The sequence below is a fragment of the Schistocerca americana genome, chromosome 5 (assembly GCF_021461395.2).
Source record: "Schistocerca americana isolate TAMUIC-IGC-003095 chromosome 5, iqSchAmer2.1, whole genome shotgun sequence".
Classification (NCBI taxonomy): Eukaryota; Metazoa; Arthropoda; class Insecta; order Orthoptera; family Acrididae; genus Schistocerca; species Schistocerca americana.
The window spans coordinates 260763594-260782548 of NC_060123.1; positions in this window are offsets into that span (position 1 = coordinate 260763594).

Consider the following 18955-nt stretch of genomic DNA (forward strand, 5'->3'; position numbering starts at 1 on the left):
TGCAGACGTTGCAGGTTGCATAATACCTATAGGTAGGAGCAGCTGAATCGCCCTGTTTATTAATAAATTCGTTCAAGCAGACAAAAATTTGATTCTGACGGTGGACTTAAATACGGTAATAGAAAAAGGAAGAAAAGAATGCATAGTGGCAAAAGACGGGCTGGGGCAAAGAAACGAAAGGGGTAGCTGCTTGATAGAATTTTGGATTGAGATCAATCTAAACTGCAAACACTTGGTTTAAGAATCATTAAACGAAGTTCTATATGTACAAGAGACCTATAGTCACCAGAAAGTTTATTATACATTACAGAGATTTCTAAACCAGGCTTCAAACACCAAAATTCTTCCACAGTTGTTGTGATCCCTCAGCATTATTTATTGGCTATGAAGTGAATATCAGAACTAAGAAAACTGAAGGAACAGAATGGCTGATTAAGCAGATGAGACACGAATAAACTGGTAGAACCATTTTTGAGCCTTTGAAAGGGAGTTTTAGGCAACGATTGGTCGAAATAGAACAAAGGAATGTAACATACGACTAAAGGGCAATTTCAGAGAAGAAATTTTGACACAACAACCAAATAGGCAAAATGATATTCATTTTTATTCATTCATTTTGACAGACGTCTGTTGGTTTATTAAAGTCACTCTTTCTTGTTTGCCTAGCAATCCATCTGACAAAGAGAGGGCGTGAGGAGAAGTACACTATGCGATTAAAAGTATCCGGAAAACTGGCTGAAAATGACTTACAAGTTCATGACGCCCTCCACCGGGAATTCTGGAACTTAATATGGTGCTGGCCCACACTTAGCCTTGATAACAGCTTCCACTCTCCCAGGCATAACTTCAATTAGGTTCTGGAAGGTTTCTTGGGGAATGGCAGCTGCACTGAGGAGAGGTATCAATGTCGGTTCTGTAGGATTCAGGTCAGGACTTTGTGCAGGCCAACCCATTACAGGGATGTTATTGTTGTGTAACCACTCCGCTACAGGCCGTGCACTATGAACAGGTGCTCTATCGTGCTGAAACATGCAATCGCCATCCCTGAATTGCTCTTCGACAGTGGAAAGCAAGAAGGTGCTTAAAACATCATTGTTGACCTGTGCTGTGATAGTGCCATGCAAAACAACGAGGGGTGCAAGCACCCTCCATGAAAAACACTACCACGACTTAACACAACCGCCTCCGAATTTTACTGTTGGTACTACAAACGCTGGCAGATGACGTTCACCGAGCATTCGCCATACTCACACTCTCCCATGGGATCGCAGCTTTGTGTACCGTGGTCGATACTCCATACGACGTTTTTCCACTGTTCCACGTTCGAGACCATGAGTTCCGCGGTGGGCACCATTCTGCTCTCCCGCGATGTCTAATGACTACTGAGGTTGCTGATATGGAGTTCCTGGCAGTAGGTGGCAGCACAATGCACCTAATATGAAAAACGTATAATTTTTATTCTGTCCTAATACTTTTGATCACTCCTTCGAATAATTTATGTGAAAATTCTTGGAGTTTTTTTAAATAAAGCGAACTTTATTAGTATTCTACACATTTATTCTTCATGTCTACATATTTAATTCTCAGCATAGTTATCCTGGCAAAGAATACATTTCGTCCGAGAGATCTGTTTTTTTGATACCGTCACTGTAGAGTGTTTGTTTGACTTTGTTGAAGGAGCCACAACCTCACCTCTGCTTTCACCGCTACAACATTATCGAAATGAAGTCCTAGTAGGTGTTCTTTAAGTTTTTGAAACATATGATCTCTTGTTTTCTGGATCGAAATGATGCAACCAGCTTTCATTACCTGCGACAATTTTAGGGGACCCGTCACCCTCACGCTCAAACCGCAAAAGAACTTGTTTACAGATGTCCAGTCTCCTCTGTTTCGTGAGTATTCGAAGCACCAACCGTGCGCACAGTTTTCTGTTACGTAGTTCTGCAATGATGCGAAACTTACCTGAGAGCAACGTCTTCTTTATCCGACGATTTTCTGTGGTGAGTCCATCAACCCGATTCTTTCATGATCAGCACCAACAACACAGCGTCACATATTACTGGTGTCGGTACCATCATCAACCTACACAGCTTCATTCTTTTAAGGATTCCAACTGGAGGCAAGTTGTCTGCGGCTAGAAACTGGATTACAGCGCGCTGTTTCTGCCGCGCCGCCATACTTACGTTACACACCGCCGTGTTACACGCTACAATTCCGAACCCTCTTGCGGGAGACGGTTGCAATTGGCGGAAAGCCGATCGAGTAATATGAATGATATACCTCAACTGACATTGAAAAGAGAATAAAAAATTCGGAGGCATTACGTTTCAGTACGGCCTCGTATATGTGATTACCTGCAGTTCCAGTTACAGTACGTTCACTGGATACCATGCTTCGATCAAAGGTTCAATAAGCAATGGATATGGTCCACCAACGCGTGAAATTAATTGACCAAGTAGCGCAACTGTTTGTTCAAAACGAAACCTCGCACATCATGAAAGGACACGTTTTGGGTGTGGTATAGATCTATATAATGTTTGCCACCTCTAATTCTGACGTGGTTTGCATACCTCTGACATGTAACTAAGGATAGAAAATGATGGTGGCAGCAAAGCAGTTACCGAAACACTGTGCTTCTTTTTGTAATGAACGATGACGATCCATTTGTAGAAAAAAAAATGAAACACGTGGGATCATCACCAACAGAACTTCACAGAACTTTTATAGGACATAAATGGAACTTAAAAGCATGAACTTATTATTACGAAAGATTATTAGCTGGAGGTTCCTTAGAATATTTTCATAATTCAGCTAAAAGTGGATGGGGAACGTGGGTTGGATTCAGGTTCGCATCAGAGAGACTTATATTGGAAACAGAATAACCACAGAGCATCACTTAATACACTGACGTTCGCATCATAACGGCAGCGAAAATGATTTATTTTATCCCCACCGACTGCTAACACATGCAAAGAAAGAAACTAAGGGCCAGTAGCCGCCATTATTGCAAGCGCAAGCAACTTTTATCGTTTTCTTAAAATTCGGAAACAGGGCTTAACAGCAGTAATTCTGTATAGATGTTGGGATTCGTTCGATACATAACTTCACGGGCTGTACACCACGAGAGCTGTATGGAAACGCTACAAGACAATTAACATGTAGTAGCATGGTAGTCAAAGGCAGTGACGCTGACAGAAGATGAACATTTGAAAACGGCATTAATTTCACGAAAAATTCCCCACACAACAGTGTCGTTATGAAGCAATCATATTTAACGAGAAATCGAGCTCACAAAGGAATAATCAGACACCAACATACAGTCACCAGTAATCTTTATTTTACAATTGTTGTTCCCTACTTCGGCCCAAATGAAGAGGTATTCGTCAGCATTCAGCTTCTTCTTTCTCCTTGTAGACAAATTAAACGGCTTGTCTGGAACCAAGGTACCAAGGGGACCTTCGCTAGTGGTCCTGTAGTCTCCGCTATACTCCGCGTCTTCCAAGCCAAAACGTTTGCATCAGGGAAAGCTTCAAGGCCACCATAGTGTGCATGGTTCCCCCATACAAAAGCCGAGGCCAACCAGGTACTGCCTCCAAACACAGCACTAACACGGTCCACGAAAGACATTTGGACCACCATGAAGCTGCTGCTTATTGAATTGGCCAGCAGGGTCAATGTCTATTGCTTTCAAAGGCTTGTACACAGGAATACTGCGCCGCCAATGGCGACGATAACCACGTCGCACAGGTATTGCACCATCTGAGGGTGACGCTCTTGTTGTCGTTGTTCTTGTTGTGGTCTGCAGATGAAGACTGTTTTCAGCACTAGTCTATTCTGTACAAGTCAGATGCAACCGAGATTAACAAAAACCTTCTTTTTCTATTGAATATTCTGACTTGACCAATTACCAAATTGAATATTCCTTGATTTGTACTAATCCATTATTTTAATCAAGCTGTACCATGAAGTTCTTGCCTCCTGTATCCGATTCAGTTCCTCTACATTAGTTATCCGTTTTACCTGTCTAACCTTGAGCATTCTCTTGTTGCATAACATTTCAAAAGCTCTACTCTTTCTGTCTTTATGGTTTGTCGTCCACGTTTTGCTGTCGTTTATGGCTACACTCGAGACCATCACTTTCAAAAGATACTTCCTAACACTCATTATTTGTACCAGATGTTAAAACAATAATTTTCTTCGGAAATTATTTTCTTGGTATGGCAAGTCTGTACTTTATATACTCTCTGCTTCGACCGTCGTCAGTTATTTTGCATCCCGAATAGCAAAACGACTCTACTATTTCTTCCCAAGTGTAATATCCTCATAATTGCCCGATCAATTCGACTACAATCCACCACACATATTTCACTTTTGTTGATGTCTATCTTATAATCTTAGAGTGACAACGTCATCGGCAAATGTTAATTTTTAAAAATTTCTTCTTCTTTAATTTCAATGTCTTTTCAAATTTCTCTCTCGTTTCCTTTACTGCTTGTCCATTGTACAGACCGAATGATATGAAGATAGGCTACAATTCTTTCTCATTTCCTTATCTAATACTGTCTCCCTCTTATGTCTTTTGACTCCTTTAACTGCTGTTTGTTTTTTGTGCAAGTTGTAGATAATCAATCGAACGCTGGATTACAGTCTCGCTATGTTCAGAAATTTGAAGAGTATACTGTAATCAACATTGTCAGGAGCTTACCCTGAATCTACGAATGCTATTAATGTAGGTTCCCTTTCTTCAGTTTATCTTAGAGGATAAGTCGTGGGATCAGTATTGCCTCCATAACTCTAAAATCTTCCCCGACGTTGGATTCTAAAAGTCTTTCCACTTTGCTTTACATAGTTCATGTTAGTATATTGCAACATTTAGCTTCCAGTGTCGTACCTCTTCCACTGTTAGAAACTCAAGTACAGAAACGGAGAAGCAACATAAATGTCAGAAAGTAGAGCACTTAGCTACAGCGCCAATAATGAAAGAGGCAGTAGACGCAGTAAACCTCCAATGACTGATAAGGTATCAGGCTACTGACTGGTTTGATGCGGCCCGCCACGAATTCCTTTCCTGTGCTAACCTCTTCATCTCAGAGTAGCACTTGCAACCTACGTCCTCAATTATTTGCTTGACGTATTCCAATCTCTGTCTTCCTCTACAGTTTTTGCCCTCTACAGCTCCCTCTAGTACCATGGAAGTCATTCCCTTATGTTTTAGCAGATGTCCTATCATCCTGTCCCTTCTCCTTATCAGTGTTTTCCACATATTCCTTTCCTCTCCGATTCTGCGTAGAACCTCCTCATTCCTTACCTTATCAGTCCACCTAATTTTCAACATTCGTCTATAGCGCCACATCTTAAATGCTTCGATTCTCTTCTGTTCCGATTTTCTCACAGTCCATGTTTCACTACCATAGAATGCTGTACTCCAGACGTACATCCTCAGAAATTTCTTCCTCAAATTAAGGCCGGTATCTGATATTAGTAGACTTCTCTTGGCCAGAAATATCTTTTTTGCCATAGCGAGTCTGCTTAAGATGTCCTCCTTCCTCCGTCCGTCATTGATTATTTTACTGCCTAGGTAGCAGAATTCCTTAACTTCATTGACTTTGTGACCATCAATCTTGATGTTAAGTTTCTCGCTGTTCTCATTTCTACTACTTCTCATTACCTTCGTCTTTCTCCGATTTACTCTCAAACCATACTGTGTACTCATTAGACTGTTCATTCCGTTCAGCAGATCATTTAATTCTTCTTCACTTTCACTCAGGATAGCAATGTCATCAGCGAATCGTATCATTGATATCCTTTCACCTTGTATTTTAATTCCACTCCTGAACCTTTCTTTTATTTCCATCATTGCTTCCTCGATGTACAGATTGAAGAGTAGGGGCGAACGGCTACAGCCTTGTGTTACACCCTTCTTAATACGAGCACTTCGTTCTTGATCGTCCACTGTTATTATTCCCTCTTGGCTGTTGTACATATTGTATATGACCCGTCTCTCCCTATAGCTTACCCCTACTTCTTTCAGAATCTCGAACAGCTTGCACCATTTTATATTGTCGAATGCTTTTTCCAGGTCGGCACATCCTATGAAAGTGTCTTGATTTTTCTTTAGCCTTGCTTCCATTAATAGCCGTAACGTCAGAATTGCCTCTCTCGTCCCTTTACTTTTCCTAAAGCCAAACTGATCGTCACCTAGCGCATTCTCAATTTTCTTTTCCATTCTTCTGTATATTGTTCTTGTAAGCAGCTTCGATGTATATGCTGTTAAGCTGATTGTGCGATAATTCTCGCACTTGTCAGCTCTTGGTGTCTTCGGAATTGTGTGGATGATGCTTTTCTGAAAGTCAGATGGTGTATCGCCAGACTCATATATTCTACACACCAACGTGAATAGTCATTTTGTTGCCACTTCCCCCAATGATTTTAGAAATTCTGATGGAATGTTATCTATCCCTTATGCCTTATTTGACCGTAAGTCCTCCAAAGCTCTTTTAAATTCCGATTCTAATACTGGATCCCCTATCTCTTCTAAATCGACTCCTGTTTCTTCTTCTATCACATCAGACAAATCTTCACCCTCAGAGAGGCTTTCAATGTATTCTTTCCACCTATCTGCTCTCTCCTCTGCGTTTAACAGTCGAATTCCCGTTGCACTCTTAATGTTACCCACGTTGCTTTTAATGTCACCAAAGGTTGTTTTGACTTTCCTGTATGCTGAGTCTATCCTTCCGACAATCATATGTTTTTCGATGTCTTCACATTTTTCCTGCAGCCATTTCGTCTTAGCTTCCCTGCACTTCCTATTTATTTTATTCCTCAGCGACTTGTATTTGTGTATTCCTGATTTTCCCGGAACATGTTTGTACTTCCTCCTTTCATCAATCAACTGAAGTATTTCTTCTGTTACCCATGGTTTCTTCGCAGCTACCTTCTTTGTACCTATGTTTTACCGTCTCAACTTCTGTGATGGCCCTTTTTAGAAATGTCCATTCCTCTTCAACTGTACTGCCTACTGCGCTATTCCTTATTGCTGTATCTATAGCGTTAGAGAACTTCAAACGTATCTCGTCATTCCTTAGTACTTCCGTATCCCACTTCTTTGCGTATTGTTTCTTCCTCACTAGTGTCTTGAACTTCAGCCTACTCTTCATCACTACTATATTGTGATCTGAGTCTATATCTGCTCCTGGGTACGCCTTACAATCCAGTATTTGATTTCGGAATCTCTGTCTGACCATGTTGTAATCTAATTGAAATCTTCCCGTATCTCCCGGCCTTTTCCAAGTATACCTCCTCCTCTTGTGATTCTTGAACAGGGTATTCGCTATTACTAGCTGAAACTTGTTACAGAACTCAATTAGTGTTTCTCCTCTTTCATTCCTTGTCCCAAGCTCATATTATCCATTAACCTTTTCTTCTACTCCTTCCCCTACAACTGCATTGCAGCCGCTCATGACTATTAGAGTTTCGTCCCCCTTTACATACTGCATTACCTTTTCATTATCCTCATACACTTTCTCTATCTGTTCATCTTCAGCTTGCGACGTCGGCATGTATACCTGAACTATCGTTGTCGGTGTTGGTCTGCTGTCGATTCTGATTAGAACAACCCGGTCACTGAACTGTGCACAGTAACACACCCTCGGCCCTACCTTCCTATTCATAACGAATCCTACACCTGTTATACCATTTTCTGCTGCTGTTGATATTACTCGATACTCATCTGACCAGAAATCCTTGTCTTCCTTCCACTTCACTTCACTGACCCCTACTGTATCTAGATTGAGCCTTTGCATTTCCATTTTCAGATTTTGTAGTTTCCCTACCACGTTCAAGCTTCTGACATTCCACGCCCCGACTCGTAGAACGTTATCCTTTCGTTGATTATTCAATCTTTTTCTCATGGTAACCTCCCCCTTGGCAGTTCCCTCCCGGAGATCCGAATGGGGGACTATTCCGGAATCTTTTGTCAATGGAGAGATCATCATGAAACTTCCTCAATTACAGGCCACATGTCCTGTGGATACACATTACGTGTCTTTAATGCAGTGGTTTCCATTGCCTTCTGCATCCTCAAGTCGTTGATCATTGCTGATTCTTCCGCCTTTAGGGGCAATTTCCCACCCCTGGGACAAGAGAGTGCCCTGAACCTCTATCCGCTCCTCCGCCCTCCGCTCCTCCGCGATCATAGTATCAGACAATAAAAAAGGCGATAAACAAAAATGTATGCATTTTAGAGGCGTCACATTAATTGCCACAGCTTACAAAATGTTTTCCAAGATTCTCCAGAAAAGACTAGAATCACATTTAAAAGAGATTATAGATTAGAAGCAAGAGGGATTTATGAGGAACCGATTCACCACTCATCCGATATTTGTACTCAAAGAAACGGTATCAGAAAATTGGGAATGCAACAAAATAATGGCAATATTGTTTCTGGTTTTAAGATCGCCTATGATAGCATAAACAAAGAAATGGGAGAAAATGCAGAAGTTAGGATTATCGAAGAAGCTTACAAACATTGTATAAGTTACACCGGAAGGCTGGAAAGGGATAGTGAAAATGGATGGTGAATAGTCCATGTCTGTTGACATAAGAAAAGGAGGCAGGCAAGGAGATGGAATATCATGGCTCTTGTTGAATATACTGTACAGGAAGCTCTGGATGCAGCAAGCGGAGACGAAGAGGGAATTAAAGTAGGATTAAAAATGAATATACTGGCCATTGGAGACCATGTAGCATTAATCGCTGCATATCTAGGTGACCTGTAATTAGAAACAAGAAAGCTATTTTGAAATTCAATGGAAGTTGAATTAAAGGTAAAACAAAATTCATGAGCGCAGAAAGAAATTACAAGACAAAAATTATGCAGAGCTGTGGCAGATTTTCTGTTATCCATGAATCTTAACATTCGTGCTCGAGCATCGAGTGAACTTTAATTCATAAATTCGACGAGACTGCATTGTGAATTAACACGTAATACACCGTTACTTTGGATCCAAGGTCAAATAACTGTAAAACTGAGTGACTAATGATAGTAACAGATGTCCTTCAAGCAGTGCCAGTTTTTTATTTACTTTCTTTTCTTCGGCTCTGGAGGACCCAGGTTCAATCTCAGATAGGGGTGGCGATTTTCCGTTTCTAGTTCCTCCAGGTCGGGCCCAGGTCATTCTGTGTACTGTCAGATTGCGTAGCGGGGATCTTTCCCAACGGTAAAGGCGGCCCGAGCGGTGGGCTAGACACTCTCCCCCTGCTAGTTTCGTGGCGAAAGATAGGCTGCACCCTAGTTGCAGTCGGTCAGCGAGCCCGTCCACAGGCTGTGCACCACAAATTTTGCGCTTTATTCTATGTTCCCATATCGCTGTTTCAGTAAATTTACAACAATTACAATTTATCCTAATGCGGAAAACGTAGTGTATCGCCTCGTATGTCTTGACTTGCTTCGACAGGTACAGTTCTTTTACACCAAAAATTATTTACTGAATGTAAGCAAAGCCAAAAGGAATAATGCCACATATCACTGATTTGGAGAGATTAGCACACTGAGACTGATTAGGCACTGAGCCGAGCGTAGCTCGTGTTCCCGCCATCTTGTATTTTACACCCTGTTTTTAACGTACTTCCAACTCACTACGTTAATTTAAATTACTACTGTCACTGAGTTGCTGCTTTGCCTGACCGTGACCAGCGCTAGCAGCGCGTATCGATATATCCCCCCCCCCCCCTTCTCCTAGTATCTTTGCTCGACTGCTATTACTTAGCGGTCGTTGTCTGTCGTAAGGCAGTTCGGGTCGTGAGTTCGGGCTGCCAGTCAGTTGGAAGGCGTCTGGAGCGCAGTCCGGAGGTGCCAGTCGGGGAGTTGCTATACGGCACTAGTGCAGTCGGGTTGGATCAGCAGTGAGGTCTGCGTGGACATGGCTCGCCCGACCATGGCCGCCACACGGTCTTCGTGGATCGTCGGTCGGTCGTCCTACCGGACGAAGCGCTTTGGCTCGCCGATCGCTCATGAGTCGGTTGTGTGTGTGTGTGTGTGCATCGACTCTCGATTTGTCATGGTGTGTGTTTAGTTACTGTTGGGTATCGTTCAGGTCAATGTGAAAGTGTTTGTCAGGCTGTGTGTGTAGTTGGTGTTATTTCCTTTGACAAGGTATTATAAATGTTGTCGGCGTACTGCCTCTGAGAGGTCGGTTGTCTCACCGGGCGACAAGTAACTGGTTCTCAGAGCGCTTCTGGGCCCCTTCAATTACCATCTTGTGGAACTTGGGTCAGTCCTTTCCTGGTGCAGGGATCTCGCTTAGCCAGTGGGCTTTCTTCCTCTGCATGGTTGGGTCCGAGCCAGTATTTCCGCCATCATGTGTCTGCAAATAAGTGGGAGACGCACCAGCAGTGCACGGACGGACCATCACGGTCGGTTGTTGCGGACCAGTGAAGTTATCTCCTAGCGGTGTAATCGGCTGGGTCCGCTAGCGGTCCCTGCACAGTGTTGGAGAGTGTGTGGAGCTGCCCAATCGCTACGAGCTTTGTGGTTCATCGACCCAGGACGTCAAAGTTGAGTAGTGGTTTCAAGTACCCAAGCCACTTCCATTCATGTTGTGTGGTTCATTTCGATGGTTCGCTGTTGGGGAGGTTTTCCTGTGAGCAACACCGAGTGTTTGTATTGCTGAAATTTAGTCGCCATGATGTGGAATTAACTACATTGGTTGACTACAATTCAAGTGCACCACCGGAATTTTCTGCCTTGTGGCCGTTAGTGTTCCGGTTACCTGTTTTGGCCACTAACGTAATATCAGGCAGTGTCCTTTCCTCACCTGTTGTCACTGTCCAACATGGTGTGTAGTTTTGACAGCTTAATACGTATACATATTTCATTGTGGATAATCACGCCTTTAACATTTTGTGTTTGAATTCTCATGTACCGATTGGTGGCAAGCAAGTCATTTCTCATTCTGTCCGTGGCTGTCCCTTCGTTGTGTTCCGACGGATCAAGTGTAGTTGGGCTCACCACCTATCTCACCTAAGTGAACGAGGGCAGACCGACCCCCTAGAGGCTTCTGAGTGCTCTTGTCTTTACTGCCCTTCTCACCGGCGTTTAATTGTCTGTTTATGATCTATCATAGCCAATGATAAAAGAAAAATCCTTGGTTTTACTGTGTTTTATGTAAGTAAGTTTGAATATCGGCAAGTAGATATTTGCTGAAACGTTATTGTCACCGTGTTGTCTTTTCTTTTAGTCCGGTTTCAGCTACTTAAAACTTAAGGCTTATGGTTATATTTCTTTTTTAAATTTTGGAAAATTAATTCTGGGCCTTCAGCCTTGGAACCTTATTCTTAAAATTACCTTTCAAGCTTAAATATTGCTGTATTCTGCCTTCGAAAGGTCATGGTAATTTATTTTAAAATCTTGAAAATTTTACCGTGGGCCTTCAGCCGTTTATATTGCATCTTGTTTATGTTTATATATCCACCCTTGCCTTGAGGCTTTCAACCTATTTTATTTGCAATTTTAACTGCATTTTATCTTGTTGTCTTTTAAGATTTCTTATTTGGAGGTCTTCAGCCGTGAAAGATTACGAGTTTAAAACTCGTAGTTGTAAAACTTCGGCTATGTGCCGCTTTGGTTGTAAATGTGTTATTAAATTTTAATAAATTACAATTTTGATGTGAAACTGACCCCAACCTTATTTGGCCCTTTCCACAACCTAGTCACCTGTTCTGCCCAGCGGATTTAGCCGGCGTCTCAGGCACCAACTGAAATAAGGAAATCTTTATTCGTATATTTATATGAGCAAACGTATATAAAAAGTGATTAGTAATAAAATTAACATAAAATTACATGCAGTCATGTTCTGTATCCAGAAGCGTATATTTTGTACATTCTGTTCCTCGGACTTCGTCAGGTGATGTACATATCTGAATAGAACCAAAGCGTCTGAAGAGCGACTTTGGGAATAAGGTCCAGAAAATTGTTGCAACGTTTAGACCTAAGACAGATACGTCAGTAGTGTCTACTATCAATGATGTATACACACTCAAAGTGAGATCTTACAAAGTAACGACAGAGCATTGACTGACCAGTTCAGACTCTGTTGCTCGATGTCACTACTGCAACTGGCTTCCATGACGATGACCGAGCGAGGTGGCGCAGTGGTTAGCACACTGGACTCGCATTCGGGAGGACGACGGTTCAATCCCGTTTCCGGCCATCCTGATTTAGGTTTTCCGTGATTTTCCTAAATCGCTTCAGGCAAATGCCGGGCTGGTTCCTTTGAAAGGGCACGGCCGATTTCCTTCCCCATCCTTCCCTCACCCGAGCTTGCGCTCCGTCTCTAATGACCTCGTTGTCGACGGGACGTTAAACACTAATCTCCTCCTCCTCCTCCATGACGATGACTTTTATCGCGAATTGCCCTTTTTTGTGATGGGCACAGCTGGATTTATCAGGGTACGTGAGTAAGCAGAACAGTCACCGCTGAAGATCTGAAAATACATACCAGTTCCATTATCGACCTTTGCAAGCTGTGAAAACAAAAATGTGATGTGGAACTGTAGCAACAGAAACTGCTGCAACACATTACTGGCCACAAAGGCGTTAAGTCATTACATACCACGGGACATTAATTTCTATCAATGGGGAAAATTTGTGCCAGAGTGGGATTCGAACCAGGGTTTCTGCTTACTATGCATATGTGCAGACCACTCCACCCCACAGACACAGTGATCATCAAACTACAATGACTCTTCTAGCGCACTTCACCTCAGACCCTAATTCTCAACTCATCCACAGGCTACTAATGTGTTGTGTAGTGAGAACCACTGTGTCCAGATGGTCATGCATCTGCCAAGTAAGCGGAAGACTGAGTTCAAATCCGAGTACGGCACAAATTTTCAACTTCCTCCATTGATATAAATCAATGACCAAAGGCAAGTCCGTAGCTCGTCGTTTAATGACTAGCGTTGCTGCATCTGGATCACGGGGTCCCGGGCTCGATTCCCAGCCCGGTTGGGGATTTTCTCTGCCCAGGTACTGAGTGTTCGTGTTGTCTTCATGGTCATCCTCACTAGTGCTAGTGGCTAGACTGGATTGTGTAAAAAAAACCGGACTGTGTAAAAATTGAAACTTTGTACGGGCGCTGATGACCGCGCAGTTAAGCGTCCAACAAACCAAATATCATCAAAATCACAGACAGAAAACATCTTTAATTCCTTTGTATCTCGAATCATGGTGGCTCCAGGATGAAAATAGTGTCTATTCTTTCTGACGCGTCTGAAAGGACAGGCACCACATATACGTATTATCGGAATAATTTTTCTTCGCCGAATCATAACTCCTGAGAGATGTGCAACTTCTTTTCAGGGGACTAACAACTAATTAAAAGAACAACGGTCGTTTCATGAAAAACAGTACAAGGGCACACGTTGAAAATCTGTCTGTGATAGTATTAGGACGCGCTTTGGTTCTCAGTACTGGAGGAAAGGTCACAGTGCATGCGGCGGTCGGATCCTGCTTCGCCGGCGTTGGTTCCTGCGTAAAGCCAGACGCGCAATGTATTTATTTATCTGGAACCACGGACTGTCGCTGCAAGAAGAAAATAACACATTTAAAGATAAATACGTCGATAGGCCCCTTTGAAAAGTAACACGACTTGTTGCGTACCTGGTTCTCGCGGTGACGAAACTTGTGATCAGGTTTCTGTGTATGGGTTCCTTACAGCAGTGCGTGATGCACGAACTTGCCTGCACGGGCGTCAGGGACTCGGTGACTTGGCTCGGTTCAATTAAAACAGAACTATATGGCACAGACCGCCACCGACGTGGGCGTCGGGTAGAGACAGCAGGTGCGGCGCGAAAGGCTCTGCGTCGGCTCCTCGCAGCAGCCTCTAGTTAACGGGCGGTGACGCAACTTTTCCACGAAGCGTTTCCTAGAGCATCTAGACACACTGCACTCACGGACTACTCATATCCTTTATATCACTGTGGTCTTGACGTTTATGGAGACCGAAAATGCCTCCTGTAGCAAGAGTGGATTCCTCAAACAGCCATCTTAAGAAACTCAGCTCATTCTATTCATCGATAATACTGAGAGAAGTGAACAATGGTACCCAGAACGACATTGTGTTCATTTCCTCATGGTAGTCTGAGCCGTGGTAAACACTGCTGTTTTGAAGAGCGCGCCGCAGCGCATTGTGTGAAGCAGTCGCCCTCCGTTTCTGGCGGTTGTGCCGCTGTGACAATCGCAGCTTTGGTGTCTTCCTCTGGTGGAAAAGGGGAAAGGTTGCCTGTTCACGTGCATTTAAGGGGCGCTAGAAACTCGCCAGTCGGTCAGTTGGTCAGCCGGGTCAGTGTGGGGCAGTCAGTGTCTGTCCGTCGTCCGGAGTGCTAGTATAAGTTAGACAGCCAGTCTGCTCGAGTTTGTTCAGGCAATGGTCATTGGTGGTTGGATCGATCGGTTGGTCGGTCGCGCACTGTGACACAAGATGACTTGTCCGTCTTGATGGTCGACGCGTGTGATTTCGCCACGTCAGTCCACTGGGCCGCGCCGTATAGCAACGGGTAGTGGCTTCGCGGCCGACACGAGAGCAACAGGAGTCAACCCACGACATCGGTCTGGCCGGCGGGAGCTGCAACGCCATGAGACGGGAGATGGGCGCGCCTTCCTGCGTCCGTTGAAGCGGCTGGCAGCGGACGGTTCGGGAGAGCGTTTTGGGCGTGCTGCGCCAGGTCTTCGCCAGACATCGCAGTTTATTAGAAATTAAGTGACTCGTGATATGTTGTTTCATTTACCTGTTAAATTCTACTTGTTTTCTTGGTGAATGTCTCGTCCCCAGCTTGCTCGTCTGTATCCCGTCCGCGTTTGTTAGGCAGTTAGTGTCTGTCTGCCTGTCTGTCTGTCGGTCTGCCGTACTTCTGTCATGTTTGTCGGATTCAGTGTTAACGAATTTATTGCTTGAAGTGTAACGGCCGAATTCCTGAAATATGTTTTTATCTTGCCTATCATCTTGAGAGGCGGTATATGTGTAAGGTAGAGCATATATGTATATTTTATGTAAGACTGCCTTTCATGGGTTTTTTATTTAAATGGTCATTTTAGTATATAAAGTTTCCACCCTTCCACCGTAAGAGTTTTTTTTTTTTTTTTTTTTCGAGTCGCACCTTCGGTGGCAAGTTAATTTTTTTAGTGTTAGTGTTTTGTACCATTTCCATCCCTCCTACGGGTTGCATAGATTATGTGCTTGTGTGAGATGTTAAAATTTTTAGTTTAAAGTAATATGGTGTGTTGCAGATTTACACCAGTGTAGTCTTTCAGAGGTTGTTGTGAGCGGTCGTGACTACGACCGTGTCAAAAGGGAGCGGCAAGTTTCTAAGTCCGAAAGCTCATACTGTCAAAATTTGTTCTTTCTGCCTCTGAATAAAATATTTAACTTGGTATTTTAAGGCTGCTTTCTGGTTGTAATTTTAAATCTGTTTAAAAAAAGGCTTTTAGGAATAAATTTCCATTTGTTGAAAGAAATTTAATTTGTTTTCATCAGTTACCCACTGGCAACTACTTCCACGCTCACATAGTGTGATTAAATGTATTAATGTTCTTGATGAGTCGTTAGTAAATAAAGTAAATTCTTAAGAAAAAGTTTTGAAGGTAAATTCACGGTTCATAGTCGATGCAGGTCCACGCTACCATAATTATCAGTGTCTAGACGATATGATTCCTATTCCTTCAGTTTTCAGGAGTGTGGAAAAGTTTCCATGCTATCCTTGTCAAAAGCATCCACTACGATGTCTGTTTTGGTCAAAAATAAACTCTATTATCATTGCTCATTCCCAAACATTTCGATTTTTTCGTAAAAAGTGTAGCCTCTCATAATCTCACGTTCACTTTTCAGTTGCCAAACTGTATAGCAAAGAGGTTTCATGCCATTTTGGCTCTGACGTGTAAACGAAAACGACGTCTCGTGACAGACGAGGCTCTGTACGGGAATAACACGGCGAGGACGCTGCAGCTGATCGAACTGTAGAGAGTAATCAGTCGAGACAAGACAGACGTTCGTATGAAAAGGGCTTTACAGGGTATGATCATGATGTTTCGTGGCAAAGTAATCTTTTCTCCACTGTACTTACTACCTAAGTTACATACCATCTGATCGGGACACAAGGAAAGTGTTGGTGTACTAGGATGATGATGTACAGCTGAGCTGTGGTAAAAATTGCTGGTTTGAAGAGCGCGCCGCAGCGCGTAGTGTGAAGCAGTCGCCCTCCGTTTCTGGCAGTGGCGCCGCTGTGGCAATCGCAGGTTGCCTGTTCACGTGTATTTAAGGGGGGCTATGAGCTCGCCAGTCAGTCAGTCGGTCAGTCTGGGTGAGTTTGGAGTCAGTCTGGGGTCAATCTCTTGTCCCCAGCTTGCTAGTCTGTCTCTCGTCCGAATTTGTGGGGCAGCTAGTGTCTGTCTGTCGTCCGGAGTGTTAGTATGTCTTTGGTGTTCGGATCAATCTTTAAAGCCGGATAAATGAGAGTCTTTCCACTCCGCCAGTAAGAGAACTCAGCGAGTGGTCACCCGGTATGGGCTTAGTTCCTGCATCTGAGTCTGCGCGTTAGCCCGCTAGTCTGCTCAAGTTGGTCAGGCAATGGTCATTGGCGGTTGAATCGATCGGTTGGTCGGTCGCGCACTGAGACACAAGATGACTTGTCCACCACGTGAGTTCAGTGGGCCGCGCTGTATAGTGAGGGGTAGTGGCTTCGCGACCGACACGAGAGCAACAGGAGTCAACCCACGACATTGGTCTGGCCGGTGCGAGCTGCGACGCCGTGAGACGGGAGATCGGCGCGCCTTCCTGCGTCCGTTGAAGCAGCAGGCAGCGGACGGTTCGGGAGAGCGATTTGTGGGTGCTGCGGCAGGTCTTCTCCAGAAATCGCAGTTTATTAGAAGTTAAGTGATTGGAGATATGTTGTTTCATTTACCTGTTAAATTCTACTTGTTTTCTTGGTGAGGTCACCGGACGCTTTGTTTTGGAGTCGTCCCACCATTCTTCTCCGTTTGCCCACCCGCGGGAAGGTGGTTATTTGTGAATTGGGTGGTCCGTTTTTCGATATGTTAACGAATTTATTGCTTGGAGTGTAATGGCCTAATTCCTGATATATTGTTTTACCTTGCCTATTATCTTGAGAGGCGGGATATGTGTACTCTAAAGCATGCTAACTCGTTTGGCCAACCTTGTATAATTTTGTATAAGATTACATTTCATGGGCTTTTATTTAAATGATCATTTTAGTATATAAACTTGCCACGCTTCCACCGTAAGACTTTCTTAGAAGTTAAAATCAAGTTAATCTTTTGATTTTAGTGTTTTGTACTATTTCCATCCCTGCTACGGGGTACATAGTTTGGTTGCTTGTGTGAATTGTTAAAACTTTTACTTTAAGGTAATCTGGTGTGTTGCAGATTTGCGTCAGTGTAGTGCTTCAGAGGCTGTTGTGAGCGGTCATGACTACCGCCGTGTCAAAAGGGAGCAACAAGGTTCTCAGCCCGAAAGCTCATACACTCAAAAATTTGTTTCTTTCTGCCTCTGAATCAATTGTAGCTCGATATTTAGAGGGTGCTTTCTACTTATAATTATAAAACTGTTTCTTTTTTTTTAAAAAAAAAAAAAAGGTTTCAGGAACAAAATTCCCATTTGTTGAAAGCAATTTGATTTTGATTTCATCAGTTACTCTCTGGCAACTACTTCCACGCTCACATTGTGTGATTAAATGTGTTACTGTTCTTGATGAATCGCTAGTAAATAAAGTAAATGTTAAGGATATTCTTTGAAATTAAATCCACGGTTCAACAGCCTTCTCTCACCCTGATGGCGAAATATTGGTGATCAAACTGTAATCTACGACCAGGATGGCAAGCAGCAGCCCCAGTCGAGCGAACCCGAAACGTTGTCACCATATAAGAAAGGACCCCGCCGCTCCCCGCCACCTGACTCGTCGCATTACGACGCAGGTCGGCGGCGGGGGCGGCGCCACTGCACTGGCGACCGGAGCCCGCGGCGGGCAGCGCGTCTCGCGTAACCCGAGAGCCGCCGCGCTCCGGCCGCAGGTGCGAGCGGCGGCGGCGGCGGCGGCGGCGTCCGGCCACACCGCGGCCGCGGCCGCAGCGCTTGTTTGCGACGGCGCGGCTACATAAATCCAATTAGCTGCTCGTCCGCCGCGCTGCCACCGCGCGCCGCGCCGGATTACTAAATCAACGCGCCTCGCGCAGGCGCTGGCGCGCGCGCGCGGTCCGCGCCCGAGTAATTGCAACAACATAGTCCGGCTCCCGTTCCCACACGTGGCTCGTCCCGGGCCAGGGGTTAATCGTGCGGCCATCCGTCTGCTGGCCGCACCTCGTCGCGTCGCGCCGCCCGGCTTTTTATTTCATCAGCCGTCCGCACTTGCACCTGTAGCGAAACACTTCCCGCACGCCGGTGGCCGATAGGCCCGCAACGAAGGCCCGTGCTCGGCACTGCCGGCGGTGGCCTGGCTGTAACGAGTTGTATGTGTCTGCCTGCGGCCGCCGAGGAAGCTTAGGGGCGGGAAGCAAAGCGGACATACCGACAAACGCAAGTTGATTTACATTTCCTTCGAAAATAAGGCAACGTCCTTTCTCTTCTAGAATGAACGCACGTACAGAACAGAGTTCCGCATTCCATTCCCATTCCCGCCTCGGGAAAGGGCGTTTCTATTAAATGTATCTTTACTGACTAGGGAAACTTCCCATCGCACCAGCCTCAGGTTTAGTGGTAAAATGACGCAGTGGATAACCCATCGTAAACTGGACAAATACCACGCATGAAGACAGGAAGGATATATATATATATATATATATATATATATATATATATATATATATATATATATATATATCAGAAGTTTTGCACACGTTCGTTCCGTGAGTTCCTGTATCTGTACAGAAAATTGCAATAGAGATCAA